Raw genomic sequence first — 19,402 nt, forward strand, 5'->3', positions numbered from 1 at the left:
TGAGATAAGAGTGTTTTGAATTACAACCTTGGTCATGGAACAAATTAAACTCTTAAATCAAAGTATCACTATAGTAGTAATTAGGCTAATAAACCCACCTCCTTACTAAAGTGTTAGAATGTACATTTCAAATGAAATGCTTATTTTGCAAATAACTCTGCTAGGCCAATGAGATTATGACTAAATTTCCTCAACATTTTGTGCAATTATTTTCAGACATGTCCCATAGAGCCTTCTGTATGTTCCACCGTAGCTTGGCCTATTCAAGAGCAACAATTTCAGTTTACAGTAATATTGTGAAAGAATGATGCCAAATGAAACTAATCAGTTATCTGCACGTGTCTGCCTAATGTTTCCGCTTATTCTAATGCACCAAAAGCACCATCAAGATAACCTCTGATGTGAGGCAGTCTTCAGCTGGCCCTTATAAATCCATTACGAACTCACTATGGAAGTCACAGACTTCTTTGAGCAGACATAATGAAGGTTATTGGGATTCTACCACTGGACACAGAATCATTAAAAAAAGATAGTCTGCAATTTATGACCTAGTCTGTGGACAGTAGGGCATTACTTTAACGATAAAATTGCAATCTGCAAGGGAAGTGGCCAAAACTGAAGGAGCCACATAAAGACTGATAATTAGTATCAATCACCATGACACTACTGTAGACATCTTTATTGCTTTAAACACACTAATCAAATACTTCTCCATTCAGACAGAAAGATTGATAGGTAGATCGACACTAAGAACATCCCCACAGAGAGCAATTTAAAATTATCTGTTGAAAAAGGTATCACAGGAGACTAAATATGTTTAAATGGTGATGCAATGCATTGTTCCAGTTTCCAGTACTTTATTCCCAGCCCTGGTTCTGCATTTTGCACAAGCCCTGCTTTCCCCTTGTAATTCTCAATAGGCCCACTTTTGGGTTCTGTGATGTTCACTGATGTATTTTAAGATGTTTTTATTTCCCTGGATTAATTGTTTTTAAATATATTGTTATTGGTGTGTGTCTAATTTGTATTTTAAATCCTCTGTTTTTTCTGGGCTTGGTACCCATGTAAGCCACTCCAACTCCCTTCGGGGAGATGGAGGCAGGCTATAAGAATAGACTTATTATATTATTATTACTCACTGATTGACTTTAAGACATTAGCTTTTACATCTCAATGTCTGTGCATTCTGGGCAGAATAAATATGTCAATGTATATTACCCTGACCTCTTCAGAGTAAGAGTCTTGTCACAAGAGACTCTCCTGCTACAATTGTCTGTCTTGCCTTGTGCACCTCTGGGACCATTCCATGAATATAACGTCCATTAGCAGCAAAAGCTTACCAAATGCAGGCTCCCTACACATTACTTCCTCCAACTTGATCCCCCATCCCTTTCCATTGTTACTAGAGAAGGATGGCAGGAGGAAGGGGAGACCACAAAAGAATGGCTTCTCACCTGAGCACGGTGCCAATCAATAGCTAGTTAGGGCCCCTCCTCAAAGGACTTTCCCCCTCCAACATCATGCCCTAAGCCCCAACCTAAGGTACTATTATTTAGATGCAATAGCAATTTGCTTGTCTTTTGTGGTAATGTTCCCAGTGTGACAGTAACAAAAATGTTACTCCCTTGCACAACATCCTTTTTACCATCTATCATTTTAACCTTCGTAAGCAAAGTGGAAAGGGGGCATTTTAACCGCCCAGATCCAAAGGTCATAATCTGAGGCTGTTTACCAAATGCCTTTCCTTAATGAGAAGACACTATTTTTAGTGGTGTCCCCCCCACATCTATGGAAAGTTATCAGATTGTTTTTTTCTAGAATGAGTTCATCACTTCTAGCTCCCCCCCTCCCGATTATTTTATTGCCAACTTGGTACAAGCAAAATGTCTTGAGAAGCCTAAAATGTTTTTTTTAATCCACCCTGTTAGGACTTTTTATCAGGATCCTTAATTTCACCAAATGTATAACTGTTAAGCCAGCACATTTTTTTGTTTTTTAAAAAAACCAAAAAAAACCCCACCCTCTTTTAGATTGTCATGCTAAATCCAGGAAGACCAGGGACAGAATGGAGACACCGGAGGGCATGACCATCCATACAACTTCACAATCCCTACGTCAGTTGGAATTACTTGTTCAGAAAGCATGCTGGAATGCAGAAAAACATCCATTTTATGTATTCATCCAATTACCATCATAACTTCCTACATACTACATAGACAACACTGGAATATGTTTGTTGCTTTTGGCAAGTATTGATACTTTTGTGGCTGTGAATAGTAAAACAGGTTAACTATCACTCTCTCTCTCTCTCTCTCTCTGTGTGTGTGTGTGTGTGTGTGTGTGTGTGTGTGTGTGTGTGTGTGTAGTTTGGATAGCATAGGAAAGTGTTAACACCCCTGTGGTGTTTGTTCTGCCATCTGTGCCCCTGTTCAGAATATTTCACCTCACTTTCTGTACCTGTGATTGTTGGATTTTGCAACAATTTGGCTTGTTGTGGAAACAAGGATTGGTGAGAAACTTTCAACAGCGACACCTTTTCCCCATGATAACTGTTTCAGGAGTGAATTTCCTTTTCGAGGGGTAGATTTTCTCATTTCCTGTTGTCTCACCTATGTTCTTAACTATGAGACATTTGTAAGTCAAATGTTTGTAACTTGGGGACTGCCTGTACTAGATTTTTGCATCCCAAACTTCAATGAAAAACTGTTTGTCTGAGGGTCTGAGAGTAGTTTTTATTGGTAGTGCCTTTAGGTTGTTTCCAGCTTATAGTGACCCTAAGGAAAACCTATCATGAGGTTTTCTTGGCAAGATTTGTCCAGAGGGGCTTTGCCTTCCTTAGCTTTTCTCCGAGTCTAAAAGAGTATGACTTGCCTAAGGTCGCCCAGTGGGTTTTCATGGCAGAGCAGGGATATGAACTCTTGCAAATTGCAATTTTTGCAATGTATGGATTAAGCCAGGCATTGTTCAAAATCTAAAGGCATTTCTGTTTTATGTTTAATCTGCTGTTGAGAATATAGCCTTTTTATATGATTGATGCCACTACTTTCCATTTTTATACCGCTTAAATGATTGTAAATTGTTCCACATGTGCAGATTGTAAATGTTTTTAAATGGTGTTACCCTCCATGGCTATTTTGTTCTTAACTAGAAAGGTGTGGTATTAGAATTGACATTCATCAAACAAGGAGTCAATTTCATTTTAGCCACTTACATTAAATAAGTGGGAATCAGCACTTCAACCCAAGAGCTTTCAAATGCAACAAGCAAAAACAATATACAGTTGTTCCCTTACTTCAGAATCATATTAGTTTTAAGCCAATAACTTTGGGGAGCACTGGAATCATGAAATTGTTGTAACTGCTGGTGCTTTTGTTGGACTGTTTTCATATATCTTAATGGTTGTAGTTTATAGTAATTGTATTTATTTTTTCTACTGCTTCTAATGAAATGTTTTGTAGGTCCATTTTGGCCAAAAGGCAAAATCACAAGTGTTAAATAAGGAATGGCTTTTCAGAACAGTTCCATTTAAAGAAAGGTGGAGTGTATTTTCCTGTAATAAAACAGGTGTGTTTCTCTGAAATATGAGACATTTTTCTAGTATATCTGAAAATGAATTAAGTTAGACTTCAATAGTGTCAATGTCAAAGTCCTTACTTCAGTGGTTCTCAAATTTTGGTAAAATACCTAAATATCCAAAAGGCTTCAGCTTGTGTTTAATACTGGGAGCTTAGCATGGTCAACCATGATTTGCACTTGGATAGGAAACCATCAATGAATACTCCTTGTGGTGTGTACCTTCAACTAATTTCTGATTTATTGTGACCCTAAGGCAAACCTGGGCCTAAATACTCTGAAGCAGAGGTTCTCGACTGGGTTGCTGCGAGTTTTTCGGACTGTATGGCCATGTTCCTGTGGTTCTCAACCTTTGGTCCTCCAAAGGTTTTGGACTTCAACTCCCACAATTCCTCACAGTTAGTAAGCTGGCTGGGATTTCTGGCAGTTGAAGTCTAAAACACTTGGACAGCTAAAGGTTGGAAATCACTACTTTAAAATGTTAGTTAGATGTAAGAGTATTAAGAAATACTAGATGATGTGGGCCATGTTTCAAGGGAAGGAACTGGCAAAACCACCTCTAAATATTCCTTCTTTAGAAAACCATATTAAATTAAATTTGTTGACAGGGCAATTAGAAGGCACTGACATTCACAACACATATTCTCAATTTTTAGTCCTCTGTGTGTTTTGGACTTTAGTTCCCAAAAGCCTCAGCCAGTTTAGCCAATTGCCTGGGAATGGAAGCCTAAAACATCTAGAGGACCAAAGATTGAAAACGAGTGCTCTAACTCCTCTTTTACATTATGACATGAAAGTGTGCTTGATTTCAAACTAGCTGCACACACTCAACCTGGCCAGTGTTCAGGTTTGCTTATCTCTCAGATAAAATCTATGGTACAACATAGTGGTCAAGAACACTTGTATCCCAGGGCTGCCTGTCTTCAGACTACTTGAGGGTAACTTTGTCATCATTCTTTTCTCACTTAAGTCAATAAAGGGAACAGGCTGTATGTACAGTAGCCAGCCTAAAGAGGATTGTGAAAGCTCCTACGAAATGCTTACTGCACTGACCTTATAATCTGTTCAAAACAAAAATGCCAACAGACAGCCACAGCAAGTTTACTACATATGAGTCAAGGATAGCCTCAGCAGAAATCAAAGACGTTCTGTCTCTGACAAAAACGATGACAGTAAGTACAACTTGCACAAATGACGAAAGGGCATGCATCAGAAAAGAGCCACTTCCTGGCCAGAACATTCCAGGGGTTTTTTAAAACCAAAATCTACCCTTTACCCTACGCAAGCTCCAAATTGTTGTTGTTGTGTATCTTCAAAACCATTTCTGACTTATGCTGACTCTAAGGTGACCCTACCATTGAGTTTTCTCAATTGTTTTTTAAAAGACCGAAAAGTAACAGCTGGTCCTCTGTGATCAATTAATATATTTACACAAGAAGTGACTGTTAAGTGACACCCTTTATATCACAAACTGTATTCTGCCAATAACATATTCCAGAAGAAAAGAAAATAGTGCTGTAGCATTGCATGGGTGCTTTTTCATACTCCGTATTATGCCATATTGTATTTATAATATGACACAGAATTCAAGACAGGTAACAGCAAAATACATATTAAAAACTGTTCAACTGGAAGTTCAACAGAAGTTCAAATAATTAAACTATCATATTAAAACAACCATTACATTTTAAAACATAACAATAAAAACAAAAAGTACAGCATAATGCTGCCATTAAAAACCCATTAGTAATCAAATGCCTACAGAAATAAAAATGCCTTTACCTGCCAGTAGAATGAGAGCACAAAGGTTCCAGAGTGTGGGAGCAACCACCAAGAAGGTTCCACATTGTGCATTTCTGTGAAAAGTACATACAGCTAAGCATTAATTTCCATTCTGTTTAGATGTGTGGTAGATATTAAGAATGAGCAACTATAAAAGAAAGAAACAATGAAAGAAGCAGTTGGACACAAAGGCCTCTGTTAAATGAAATGTGGTTTCCCTTAACAGAGAGCATTATTTCCTTTAACAAAGATCATTATTTAGGCTCTGTTAATCATGGGACATATTCACACACAGTTCTGACCTGATCTTGACAGCATTAACTCTGCCTGAGTCCAATTCTGACTAACTGAATGTACTCTGACAGTGCTATGTGTTAACTCACTTTCTGTTGGCCACTGTATAGGGTCAGCAACATATAGCAGACTTGAAAGACTCTCTTCGATTAGGCTTTTCTCAAGAACCAACAAAAGTTACATTTGTGTGACCCTGCAGCAGAACACCAATTTGTTTGATCCCTTATAATGTCACTTTGCAGATGTGTGAGGATATATCTCATTTTCCCTGTCAGGCTGAGGCATGCTGACTCAGAAGTAACCTTACTCTCATCAAGGGGTTATAATGCTAAGATATAGCTATGTTACTCTGAAATATTAATATGAAAAGGGATCTTGTAGCATCTTAGAAAGTGAGAAAGCATTTACACTGTAGACTTAATGCAGCCTGACACCATGGCTCAATCCTGTAAGATCCTGGGATATTTTTTTAGTGTATTAAGGTACCAGTTCTTTTTGGAAGCAAAAGCTAAAGACTTTGTAAAACTACAATTCTCATGGTTCCTTAGCATTGATCCATGGTGTCAAACTGCATACAGTGTAGATATACCTACTCTTGGCAGGAAGCAGTCTTTTCTACACTGGCCAAAAAAAGCTCAGACTCACTGCAAGTCTAATGCTGGCTGTCTCCACAACACATAGTGACTTATGGTGAGCAACTGCATTTCAGGCTTTAGCCCTACTTTGCCTTGCTTTAGGTAGGAAACTCCAGGCTATCTCAGGCTTCACAGCCCATTTCCCTGTCCACTGCTACCCTCACCTTTTTCCTGCACTGATCAGGAGAAGGGGAAGGAGTTGGCTCTCCCCCAAGATGCCACCACTGCTGCTCCCCACTGGTCATGGAGCTCCATCCAAGCACCTGGTCACCACAATACTGTCTGCCGATATCAGAACAGGGCGCCAATTGACCTCCTTCTTCTTATTTGGTCATGACAATGCCCCGTTCTAACATCAGCAGCCATAAGAGATGGTGGCCAGGTGCTCACACAGAGATTTGTGTCTGGCAGGGTGTGGCAGCAGTGACGCAAAAGATATCCCAGTGGGATAGATGCAATTTTAGCCTGGCTATACCATAGGAGCCCCAGTGGTGAAGTGTGTTAAAGCATTGAGCTGCTGAACTTGCAGACCAAAAGGTCCCAGGTTCAAACCCCAGGAGCGGCCACTGTTAGCTCCAGCTTCTGTCAACCTAGCAGTTAGAAAACATGTCAATGTGAGTAGATCAATAGGTACCACTCCAGCGGGAAGGTAACGGTGCTCCATGCAGTCATGCCGGCCACATGACCTTGGAGGTGTCTATGGACAACACCGGCTCTTTGGCTTAGAAATGGAGATGAGCACCAACCCCCAGAGTCAGACATGACTGGACTTAACATCAGGGGAAACCTTTACCTTTTTATACCATCTGAACACTGGATTTAATATATATGTGCTAGATCTGGGTGTGCTCTGGAGCAAATATACACCAAAATAATCTGTCCAGTGCAGACAATAAACTTTACTCTCTCAGGCCCCTTCTACATTGCCATATAATCCAGTTCAAAGCAGATAATCTGGATTTTATATGACAATGTAGAAGGGGTCTCAGTCTCTAAAGTGCAACAAAATCCCTTTGCCTACTCTAATCAGTACAGACTACTCCTAGGTAGGTGCATTAAGGATTGCATTTCAGGAAAGTACAAAAAAAAACCTCCCCTTTGGTATAGCAACCACCATTACTGAGAATTAGATCTGACTCATCTCTAAGACTTTCAGCATGGATAGTATGTAAATAATGCATGATTATGATTCAGTTTATAACTCAGGTTCTCAGAATCAGCAGAGACATTGATCAAGATGTATTAACTTTTTTTCTGAATACCTCAATTTTTCTTTCTCCTCTCTTGCTACAAACCAGAACTCATCTATGTACCAAATTATAATGCATGCCATTGCCATTAGAGATGTGCAAAATTTATGTGACTAGAGCAAAGGCCATCTGCAGTAATCTGAGCCATAGAATTAATCATCAGCCAAGACTTAAAAATCACAGCTAGCAGACAGCAATCACAACCACCATGCATCACAATGACAAAATATGTAGATTGTCTCAAGCAAGGGAAACACATTTTCTAGGTTTGGCACAGCAGAAAGCATGTTAATAAACAAGCTCGTCTCAATCAGTAGGTTTTGTATTACATTTCAGTACTGTAGCAACATTAAAGGCAAAATGTCACAAACTACATAGTATACAATGCACAATCTATTGAGAAGGAAAACAAGAACATGCTTGCTACAAACTGAAAACCAATAGAAGTCATTTTAAAAAAGAAAGGAAAAATCTGGAGAGGCACAAAAGGATCCCCACCTCCTAAAAGCCAAAAACAAATGCAGAATCAAAAGGAAATACAAGTGGTATAAATGGCAACGCAACACAGGACACATAACTATGTCCATCTGCTAGCTTTCAGAAGCTGGCTTCATGTGCACTTTAAAATAACATATCTGAAGGGTTTTTGTGTGTTTTCTGGGCAGTATAGACATATTCCAGAGGTGTTCTCTACTGATGGTTTGCCTACATCTATGGCAGGCATCCTCAGAGGTTGTGAGGAACCTCACAACCTCTGAGAATGCCTGCCACAGATGTGAGTGAAACATCAGGAGAGAATATTCCTGGAACATGGCCATACTGCCCGGAAAACACACAACAACCCTGTGATCCCGGCCATGAAAGCCTTCGACAACACATTGAACATATCTGAAGTTACTAAAAAGGATCAACTCTCTGTATCTACATATTCTGCATTTATGGTTTCCATCATTCATGGCTTGAGAATGTTTTTAAAAAAAGCCTTTTTCTCCACTCATCATCCTGGCCCATCTTCCTCTCTTCCAAACAACTGTTCTAAATTGCATGCCTGTTCTGGTCTAGTGTATGCATACAAACACCCCTGTTTCCTCTAAATGTGCTTAGCTCACTCACAGTAACCCAACCAATCCAACTACATGTATCGTGTTGTGTTGCTTTTTTGAGCAGTCAGACTGGCAAGGCATCCCCCATCCCTACGCTTCCCATGTGTTCCCACTGGTTTCTGTCTTGTACCATATACCAGAAAGCTTTACTCCTGCACCCACATCCCAGGATTCTTCATCGAGATCACTGATGGAGTGCAGAGGCTGCTTCATATTATTCAAGAGAGAAAGAGGCTAACATCTTGCTGCAGAACATAAAGAGGTATTTATAATTCAGAACTGCTAAACAAATATCCCCACTAAATTATACTCCTGTTTTGAGTAAGGAGCCCTGGTGGCAAAGTGTGTTAAAGCACTGAGCTGCTGAACTTGCAGACCGAAAGGTCCCAGGTTCAAACCCCGGGAGCGGAATGAGCGGTCGCTGTGAGCTCCAGCTCCTGCCAACCTAGTAGTTCGAAAACAGGCCAATGTGAGTAAATCAATAGGTACCACCCCGGCAGGAAGGTAATAGCGCTCCATGCAGTCATGCCAGCCACATGACCTTGGAGGTGTCTACGGACAATGCCGGCTCTTCGGCTTAGAAATGGAAATGAGCACCAACCCCCAGAGTCAGACATGACTGGACTTTACCTTTTTTTGAGTTGTATTTTTTAAAAGACAGGTGGTTCTGAAGCACTGAGAGCATAGTTCTGGTTTGATGTTCAAAGCAAATCCATGGATGCAGAATTATTTCATTCTAAATGTATGCCTTTTGCATCTGACCACAGCTGGTTGATCTTGGGCTCACAAAGTACACTGTGGTATGAAATCTCACACTTTATCTTTAGTTGTTTAGTTATTTCCCCCAGTCAGCTATTATCGTTCATGGGCAGTGGGTATTCTGTCAGTTGGGTTCAACTGCTGTTATGGTTCCCTTTGCAAAAACACAGTTAAAGGCAAATGTAACTTAAGGGAAAACAGACCCCCGTACTCAATCCAGCATTGCATAAATTCTGCAATGTGTGTGTCCATCCATTCCTGTTTAGAAGCCCATAAAATCTGAAAGGAGTAGCCAAGAGATAACCTTTGGGAAGTAAATAGTTTCTGACTGGTTAAGGTGTTATGTTCCTTTAATGTCATGAACACACACTACACCAGACAGAAAACAATCTACGGAAGATTCCATTAGGTACAATCAATACACACTTGGCAACAGACACCACAGATATTTCTCTCAAGCTAATTCTTTGTTTAGTATTGAACTACACAATTAATAAACACAAAAGGGGTCCATTTGTATGAGGAGAGAATCGTGTCTATGTTTCTGACATTAAAATCACATTAGAAAATGCACATCTAATTCTAGTTCAAGGAATTGGAACCATATATTTTCCAGTCTCTGAAAAATGTTACCTTCTGTGACCACATTTCCACTTGTCACAAGGTTGCACCATTAGGGAAAAGGTGAACAATTTCTGCAGACCACAGCATGAATTACATGCTTTGCAATTGTATCACGTCCTCATCAAATTTTCCATTCCTATAATGGCATTCCATTTTTATTATATAAATAAAGCAAGCAAGGGAGTACACCCTGTTTTTAAGGCTAGGTGCTCTCCCAGAAGCCTTCAGGAAGCACATCTGCCCTTAACTGACGGTGAGTCTGTAGATAACTGTGGAGACCTATTCTTGACCTGCATGTTCTTCCACAGTGAGGACATTGGTTTCCAGATGAAAGGCTGGATTGGCTTGAAACACCTTCCTCTTGACACATTTCTCCCTTTCGCCCTCCATTTGTGCCTCTTCGAATTCCATAGCACTGTTTATTACAGCTGATCTCCAATTACAGTGCTCAAGGACCAGGGCTTCCCAGTTCTCAGTGTCTATGCCACCGTTTTTAAGGTTGGCTTTAAGGCCATCTTTAAATCTTTTTTCCTGTCCACCAACCTTCCATTTTCCATTCTTCAGTTAGGAGTAGAGTAACTACTTTGGGAGATGGTGATCAGGCATTCAGATAACTTGGCCAGTGCAGCAGAGTCGATGGCAGAGGATCATCGCTTCAGTACTGGTGGTCTTTGCTTCTTCCAGTATGCAGACGTTTGTCCTTCTGTCTTCCCAAGAGATTTACAGGATTTTTTGGAAGCAATGCTGATTTGAATCGTTCCAGGAGTTGAGTATGACATCTGTAGATCAGCCCGCACAATACAATTACACAAAGGCTTGGAACCTATGGAACTGTCACTGATGTTTGATATGAGAGGACTAAAGGCATATATATTAAGAAAAATACATGACATGTTCAGTGACTCTGAAAAGTGACCCTATCAACATATTAGTATAGACACATGAATTCGTCTATGTAAGGAAGGTCCCTTTTACACTGCCATATAATCCATATTATCAATTCAATCCATATTACCTGGTTTGAATTGAATTACTGTATATGAGTGAGTCTACACAGACATATAATCCAGTTCAAAGTAGATAATCTAGATTTCATATAGCAATGTTGAAGGGGTCGGAGAAACATGATTGCAAGAATTTTTATTTATGTGAAGGAATCTTACAGTTATTGAGTTTGTCCCTTTATTCCTTGATCATGAGCACAAACTAAGAATGAATGTTAGATACAGTCCATGCTACATCATCCTACATGCCTTCAATGCATAATGGGATTCATATGAGTCCCTCTACAGCTGTATTCCAGTATGATTCCATCACTACCTTGCTCTTAATACAGCTATTCCAATGGTTTGCAGTAGAGGGAGAAATTGGACTACTAAGACACTCCCTTGGGCTTTGCTAAAAGCATCATGGTTACTCCCATTATAGGCAAGAATGGATTCAGGTCCTAATGAAAAAAAAATTGATCAATCTCCCAGCTGCTGATCTGTCAAAAACAACCGATACCAATATCAAATAATGATGCTACCAAGAAAGTTTGGATTGGATGTTTAGACACACTGGCTCTTAGACTGATAGCCAAGACTGATACCTTCTATTTCAGACTTGAATCCCCTCCAAAACCAGTCATTATGGCAAATGATCACAGCTTATGAGTTGTAATCTGAAGCATCTGAAATCTTTGAGGTTGGGGAAATACTAGTTTTATGTAATCTGATTAGCATGGTCACATCATATAGAACTTGACATTTTTTACAATAAACTAGCATACTGCAAATTATATTCCTGCTTTTCAGTTTCTTATATATTATTTGATGCAAGTGCAAGGAGGGAAAACAGAAACATAAATGAGAGAAATCTAAGTAGCATACAGGTCTGATATCTTACTGTTTCCAAGTATATTCAAAATTTGTGTGGGAATGGAAGATGTATACACTTTTTCAGGTGAAATATGATGTTAAAAATTAACTCAGAATTAAGAGTCTTGAAAGAAAAAATGAGATGTACACATGTCCAAAGCTAACTAAACCTTAAATCATTATTTGTACAACTGCAACAATGCTGAATTAAATGAAACATCTCAGACCAGTTTCCTTGGAATTAAGGACTACACTGAGCATTCTTACAACACAACACAATTGAAAAGAAGATTTTCATTGAGGAGAATTCTCTCTCTTCCATTTTATTTATTTGGCTATAATGAATAGCTATACCTCACTTTTGTAATCAAAGACACATATTCAAGCAATTTTGTTTGAGAAAGCCAAAGAGGCTCTAATGAGAGCCAACAGAAAGTGTGATATAAGATATAAAATAAGTACTTGGCCAAGTACCTGCAAAAATCCTGTTTCATTTCATGGCAAGACTTGACCTATTGGTCATACCTAAAACTTCCTATGCAGAAGTCCCACTGCATTGACTGAGCTTACTCCCATGCATGTCTATGTAGGATTGCAGCCTGAGGGAATGAAGTGCCGGGGGTCAAACTGAGATACTGCAGATGTGGAGAATAAAAGCTTCCTGCAGATCATTATTTTATAGATCCAGAGAGTGAGTGTATATGTCTCTCTCCTTTCCCTTCTTGGAAAGATTAACAGTAGCCTTCACAGACTATTCCCGCAGTGACCTTTTCTTTGAAGAAACTGAATTTCTTAAATGGCTACTACATTTTTAAGAAGTGTGGGAGGTGGGCATTTAATCCACAAATAAGCTCCTCCATCAGGGGTGAACTAAAGCAGAATATCTAAACAGAGTAAATACAGATAACAGTCCCAGTTTAAAAATAGAGCTCTAGAGCCCAGCAATTTTGCTTAAAAGTATGTGAAGGAGGAACTCTTCTTAAACAAAAGATCAAAACCAACAAGCTGACTTGGGTCAGAGTGACAATGAGTGGTTTTTCGTTTCTGATGTGGTTAAGATTATCGTAGACCTTTGGTGCTCTTGTTCAGCCCTGGAAATTCCCTTTTTATCCCAAAGAAGCATTATTATAACAGTTATAGCTAAATGTGCAGTAACTCACCTAGAAGATAGACAGGCAGACAATGTGAATGCCATCAATAAACAGGCTGGAAAACAACTACAACTACATTCAGATTCTTGTTTTATTTACTCATATCAGAGTTAAAAGAGATAAATTAATCTTTTTCAGCATCCTAACACTAAACAAGTTGTTAGAGAAAATTTGGAAAGATAATTTCCTGACATATGATACTAACTTTCTACATGTTTACACAGTCCAAATCTTAAATCTACACAACATTATTCTCTATTCTACTTGTACAGTACAAATGACAGCCCAGCTTGGAAAGCTAGCTTGTAAGTAAAGGCACCTTCCTTCTCATCTTATTCAAACTCTATAAATTCTTCTTATACTTCAAATTGATTTGCTGGTCATTTGAAAGTTGTAATGGGACACTTTTAGAAAAAGTCAATGAAAGCTATTTAATGGCAGGGGCACTTCGAAGTACTAGGTTTCACCGAAGGTCATGAAGATATCTCACACATATGTATAACCTTATGCTGTATTATTTGCACAATTTGGCTTGAGTGTTATCACTGCAAAATTTCTCTTTAATGGAAACAGCTGGCCCAGATCACTTCGGATATCTGAAACACACACTAATGATCAGTCTAAAAAGAAACCTTAATGTGGAAACCTTTTTTCATTAGCTGAAATATATGTTCCAGTTTCCAATAATGTTCATTGCTGGAATGGTTTAAAGTCATATCAGTGTTATTAGTTTTGATGCATCTGTTAAGGCATATAATGCTAAGAATCACTTTCTTCTGTCCAGATGGAAAAGTAATTTCTACATTTCAATAACCATGATATTTACAAGTCTGTATATGTATATTGCATGATAATTTCTCAAATAATTTTTAAAAAAATCTAATGCAGCTACAATGAGATTTTTAAAGCTCCAGTTACTTTTTGACAATATTATTAGTTTGTATCCAGGACAAATTACAAATCGTCTATGAAAGGAAATATGAAGAAAGAGAATGAATGAAGTGATTTGACTCAGAAATCTGCCTAAAAGTTCAAACTTATAGGCCTTCTTCTCAAGTCCATAAACTACACCCACAAATAATGAGCCATAGACACAAGCTCTTATCTACAGACTATAAAACTATTACATTCCACATTTGAAAGTCATCGAAAAAAGAATATGATGAGATTGTGGAAGAAATGAGCCACACTTTTTTTTCAAGTGAAATGTGCATTTGGCCAATAAACATCAACCAGGAAAGGAAAATCAATGCTACACAACATATACTCAATTAGAAGAATTTACTTATAGTGCTATAATGTGGAAATCATTGATAGTGATGGCAGAAGTAGAAAAAAGGAAGAAAAGGTGAGTTGACATTTCAAGAGTTGACTTATATTTTCCCATGTTATTTCCAAGCCTATTACATGTTTTTGAGACTACTCAACCAACTGCCTGAAATAGCTTTTATTCTAGAATTAAAGTGTGAAACTTACACAAAAAGCTTGTTTGTACAAATAGCACCCAGCCTTTCATATTCCTGTGATCAATGAACATTTATTGGTGCAATATTCTAGACAAAAAAACAAGGTATGGTTTCCAGCTCAATTAATATACACAGTGCATAGAGATTTCCTTGCGGCAAGTTTAAATGTTCTTTCTATAGAGTTACAGAAGTACCATCTAAGCTGCCTTCTTTATGGCTGTAGTTAGCCATGTCCACTGGGGCTGGCAAGGGAAAGAAATTGAACAATCGAGACAAAGCAAGAGCTCACCAAAGGCAAAGCCAACTGGACCAAGTATTCTTCACATATTCCTCCCTTGCAAATATCCTAAATTTACTTAAGAAGTAGATTACAATGAACTAATTCTAACAGAGGTGTCCTTCTATTGCTAAGAATGTTTGGGTGCTATCATACTTGTTTCTGTGCTGGTGCCAGACATTCCATTGCTTGATTTCAGAGACCAGCCCAAGCAAAACTCAACCCTGAAAAAAAGACATTTAGAGTAGGAATTAAAAGGCAGAGGAGAAGAAAGGAATTGGTGGTCTCTACTACCCCTTATATCTACTCAGTCCTCTGTCCTTCATTGAAATACACCACTCCTTGAACTTGAAGTCTGACCCTGGAGCATTGAGCCTTAGGAGAATGAATGTGGTTGGTTGTGAGTATGTGCCTTGAAGTCACCTGTGTCTTCAACCCAATGCATTTCTCAGGCAAAGAATACTAAGAAGTGGTTTTCCCATTTCCTTCATCTGAAATATGGTTTATAGCACCTGGTGGTATCCTACCTCAAGTACTAACCAGAGCTGACCCTGCTCAGCTTTCAAGATCAGACAGGATCTGGCACCTTTGAGAATTTAGGTCCCAAAAGATTTAGGTTCAAAATAGAAACAAAACAAAAAAGTGCAGAGTAAGACAGCAATTATATACATACTCACATGAGAGTGGAACCCATTGAACAATGTGGGGTTTACTTTTAAGTATAATGTATAGAATTTTATTTTGTAAAACAACCCAGCATGGACCAAAGACACAGAATGTCAAGTTGGCAAATTACTAGCGAAGGCAAAATCTGGAAAGCTGAACATGGGGCATAGAATGCTGAACACTTCCTCACAATCTGGTTTGCTAGCATGTCTGTCTTGGATTAAAAAACAAGAGGCAGGATGCCAAAGGCTCATGGTGAAACCTATTTTGTACAAAAGAAAATTGAAGTAAACAGAATAGTCACTTAACAGAGATCATAGCTGCAAGGAGGAGTCTGAGTGATCCCAACACCACACAAAAACAATAATTTGCTGTTATGCTTACCTAGTATCATAACAATGGATTGCTCAGAAAAAGGGAATTGGGGCAAGTAAGTTAATTTAAAATTTAGGAGTGGCAAGTAGAGGTTTGAATGGTGTCTTTGCTGCAATGTGCTGGGCTACTTAATAATTACATTGCTGAAAAACAACCCCAGCTGTTTGCTTGTCATATGGCTACTCACTGTGCGTGTAAGACTTCATGCCTCAGGATGGAAAGAATATTCGTAATTATTCATTCCCAGGTTTTAAAAAATAGGTTTCCTGGCAGTCTGGAAACCCTGTTGGTAATAATAACAGACCAGTGATAATGTTGCACAATTTCCTCTTGGTATTCAAATGTTCCAAATTATTGCGAAGGACTTATTCTGTATTTTCTACACAGAAATGGGCTTTCCCATCAAGAAAATACTGTTTTGTACACAAAGGGGAAGGACAATCCCCCCACATTAGAATACAACTGTTTGATGAGAATATTGCAGGGAAATATTCATTTTTTTCATAGTACCACTACTACTTTGCTTATATGAAATGTTATGCTGTAGTTGTTTCTTTCAAAACTAGGAATCCAAATGCCTCATATGAAGAAAAAACCCCAAAATAATTATAATGTTAGCATTCAAATAAATTTTATGAAAACACAATTTAAACATTCATTGTTAAAATGTTCAGTACCCATTTGTCAAAGCCTAGCTTTCCCAGCAGCTTGTAATTTACCAAAACCTGTACCCAAATATAAAGGTTCTCACATTCCTGACCTTACTAAATGTGAGCAAGTACAAATAAACAACACAATGTGCCATGAAGATGAGGGGGCATGAACATATAGTGGCATGCACTTTTTGATACTCAGAAAAATTACGGGCATTATATCAATAACATCTAGAAAGCCATTGCAACAGAATTCTCAAGCTCCTCATTTAGCAAAAGAAATACAATGTGTTTTCTTAAGGCTGATCTGAGACAGAAATAGCTACACACAGGTAACCAATGACATTTGCCATGTTCTCAAATGACACTTTGGCTAGATTACCTGCAGCTTCTCTAAAGCTCTCTTGGTTAGCATAGTTTATCAGAATGGGGAAAAGCTGTTTTCCTTAAAGGTACGCTGATGTAACTGAATGAAATCATTGCTTTATCATAGAGTGGTTAAATGGAATGTCCCCTTGAAGAAAGAACGATTTCATTTTTTGAAAAATCAGCCCAGTTGATGACTCAACAGCATAGCTAGAGGAGATTTGCATAGTTTTAAATTCACACGGCAATAATTTTGGTACTCGTCAAGATATTCTCATGGTTCTAGCACATGACTAAAGTCTGAAAACAAGAAAAAACAAATAGAGTGCAAGAAAAAAAATCCTAAAAATTATTGGGTAATGTTTTCAATAATTTAAAAATCTTGAAGTTAGCTAAAGCAATGTTTTTCCTTAACCTGGGCCTGTTCACTGATACCATTGCACTGGAAATCATTTTCAAGTGCAATGGTACTCTCATTTCGCTCTTCAAGCTTCACTGGTTCTTCTTCAATACAACAAAGTAAAGAATAACATAATACGAACACATCGCTATATATAACTCTATATTTAATATCGCATTGTACACATATTTCAAGTCTCATTTGATTTTGGAAGCTAAGCAGAATCAGTCCTGGTTAGTACTCAGATGGAAAACTATCAACTGAATCTCTACGAAGGCTAGAAATTACCCTGGAAAGCTTGGAAAAGCCCTTGCTGATATCCAGAGTTAGTAACAGTCAAAGTAGATTAGTCTGATATGCCTGTAGTTTTCAGAGTCTTCTATGGATACGTTAAAAAATAGGCTACCTTCCCATTCTTGAGTAGAGAAATGTTATTTTAATGGGAAATTGTACATCTTTGTTGAAGTGTTTTCCAAAAAATTTCATTTCAGTTCTCTAAGCCCTTTTCAGTACTGAGGGTAAGGAAGTAACTTGTTATTTTTAGTCATCTAATTCCAAACCATTTGTCAATTCTGATGTAGTTTGAAATGTTTATTTCATGTAATGACAATAACCTATTTCAGCTATTTTTATATCTGGTTGCTATCATGAGTCCCTATATTGGGATAAAATAAGTAAATACAAATAGCACAGGAACAGTAAAATGCAAGGTTTTTTCTTTAGATCTATAATACCTTCTGATAACAGACCTTTTAAAAATAAGCCAGCAAATCACATGGAAGGGCAGTTCCTGAGTATGACATGGCAGAGAGCCCCATTACACATGGTGACAGATATTCTAATGTGCATCAGAGATTTCTTCCTCAAAGAGAAATAATGAGCTGTGTCCAGGCCTTTGGTGCTTTTTTATAAACATCTCTGATGTTTTTTCCGGTACTTCTGGCACACTTTCTGTTACACATCAGCCAAAATAAACAAGGCAAATGTACAGAATCGTAAAACAGCATAAAGATCACAATTCTAATGTTGCTGACTACTCCAAAATCGTGTCCTAGTCATGGAAATATCATTTTTATTCAGCTCTATAGTCTGAAAGCACAGGTTCCTCTCAGAATCTTTTTCGCACAAGTCCTTCCCCAATAGCATCCTGTCCAGTTTGCTGCAGGCCATAATGTAGCCTTTGATAATAGTTTTGGCATATGTTTCCTAGGGAAAGGCCTGGCTGGCCTTCTGTTGAACGGATGTTGATTGTGCTAATGCCGAAGACGCATATCTGCTCCCTCCTGCTGTGTCAAGCCCCCAACAATCACATGACCTGTCAATATCAGTTAACATAATCCACAGGAACATACTCGTGCCAGGAGAGCAGACACATTATATACATCAACAATGCATGAGCATTTAACACATCTCTTATTAACCCTATACGTATTAATACTTCTGAAGAGTCAAAGTTCTCATAAAGTAATTTAGTGATGGTTTGCCCCCATCTTACTGCCATATAGCCCATAGACTGAGAAGCAGTGAAGGAAGGCAAAAAGGCATTCTGTTAAATGTAACGTTGTCTTACCCAAGGTGAAAGGTGGGATAAAGGAGACCAAGATGACATCAATGTTCAAAATTGTAAATTGCAGGCCAAAAACACATAGAGCTGCAAATATAACGGTGTCTCAGACCAGAGATACATCATGTAGATGTGCATTACAAGAAACCATTAAACTTGTACAATAAGAAGAAAACCCCTCATAATCCAATTTACCTAAATCCACTTGGAAACAAGCTAAATCCAAATGGCTAAGTAGTTGGTGTTGTTTTCAAGAAAACCAAGCAGCATTTGAAGCAGAGGTGGACAAGACATACTCTGAGACTGAGTTCATTTTTTAACAACTGACACCACATATCCCCTTAATATTCACTAAAGTAGATCTTGGTTTAAAGTGTTCTATTTACACTACAAACTAAAATTCCAAGCAGTCTATCAGTACGGCTGTCATACATGGGGTCAGTCACATTCTGATCGCGTTTCTTTTCTGCCACTGTAACTTTGTTCACTCTTTTCCCCAGTCAAATCACCTGTGCTTTGAACTAATTTTGAGTTGTCTGTGTATTGCTTTCAGTCATTTGCTTGTTAAATGCTGTCACATTGAACAATCCAATCACATCACATCA

The 19,402-nt window shown here is 38.3% G+C and overlaps 1 long non-coding RNA gene across 2 annotated transcripts in view; it reads right to left on the minus strand.

Moving 5' to 3' along the window:
* Positions 1-19,402, minus strand: part of LOC103278564 (RNA-directed DNA polymerase from mobile element jockey) — a 406,813-nt gene that overhangs the window by 129,190 nt on the left and 258,221 nt on the right. For both annotated transcript variants that reach the window (XR_010006105.1, XR_010006102.1), the window contains exon 10: positions 5,356-5,429. This is a non-coding gene — a long non-coding RNA (RNA-directed DNA polymerase from mobile element jockey). The remainder of the gene's footprint in view (positions 1-5,355; positions 5,430-19,402) is intronic.

The sequence above is a fragment of the Anolis carolinensis genome, chromosome 4 (genome assembly GCF_035594765.1).
Source record: "Anolis carolinensis isolate JA03-04 chromosome 4, rAnoCar3.1.pri, whole genome shotgun sequence".
Classification (NCBI taxonomy): domain Eukaryota; kingdom Metazoa; phylum Chordata; class Lepidosauria; order Squamata; family Dactyloidae; genus Anolis; species Anolis carolinensis.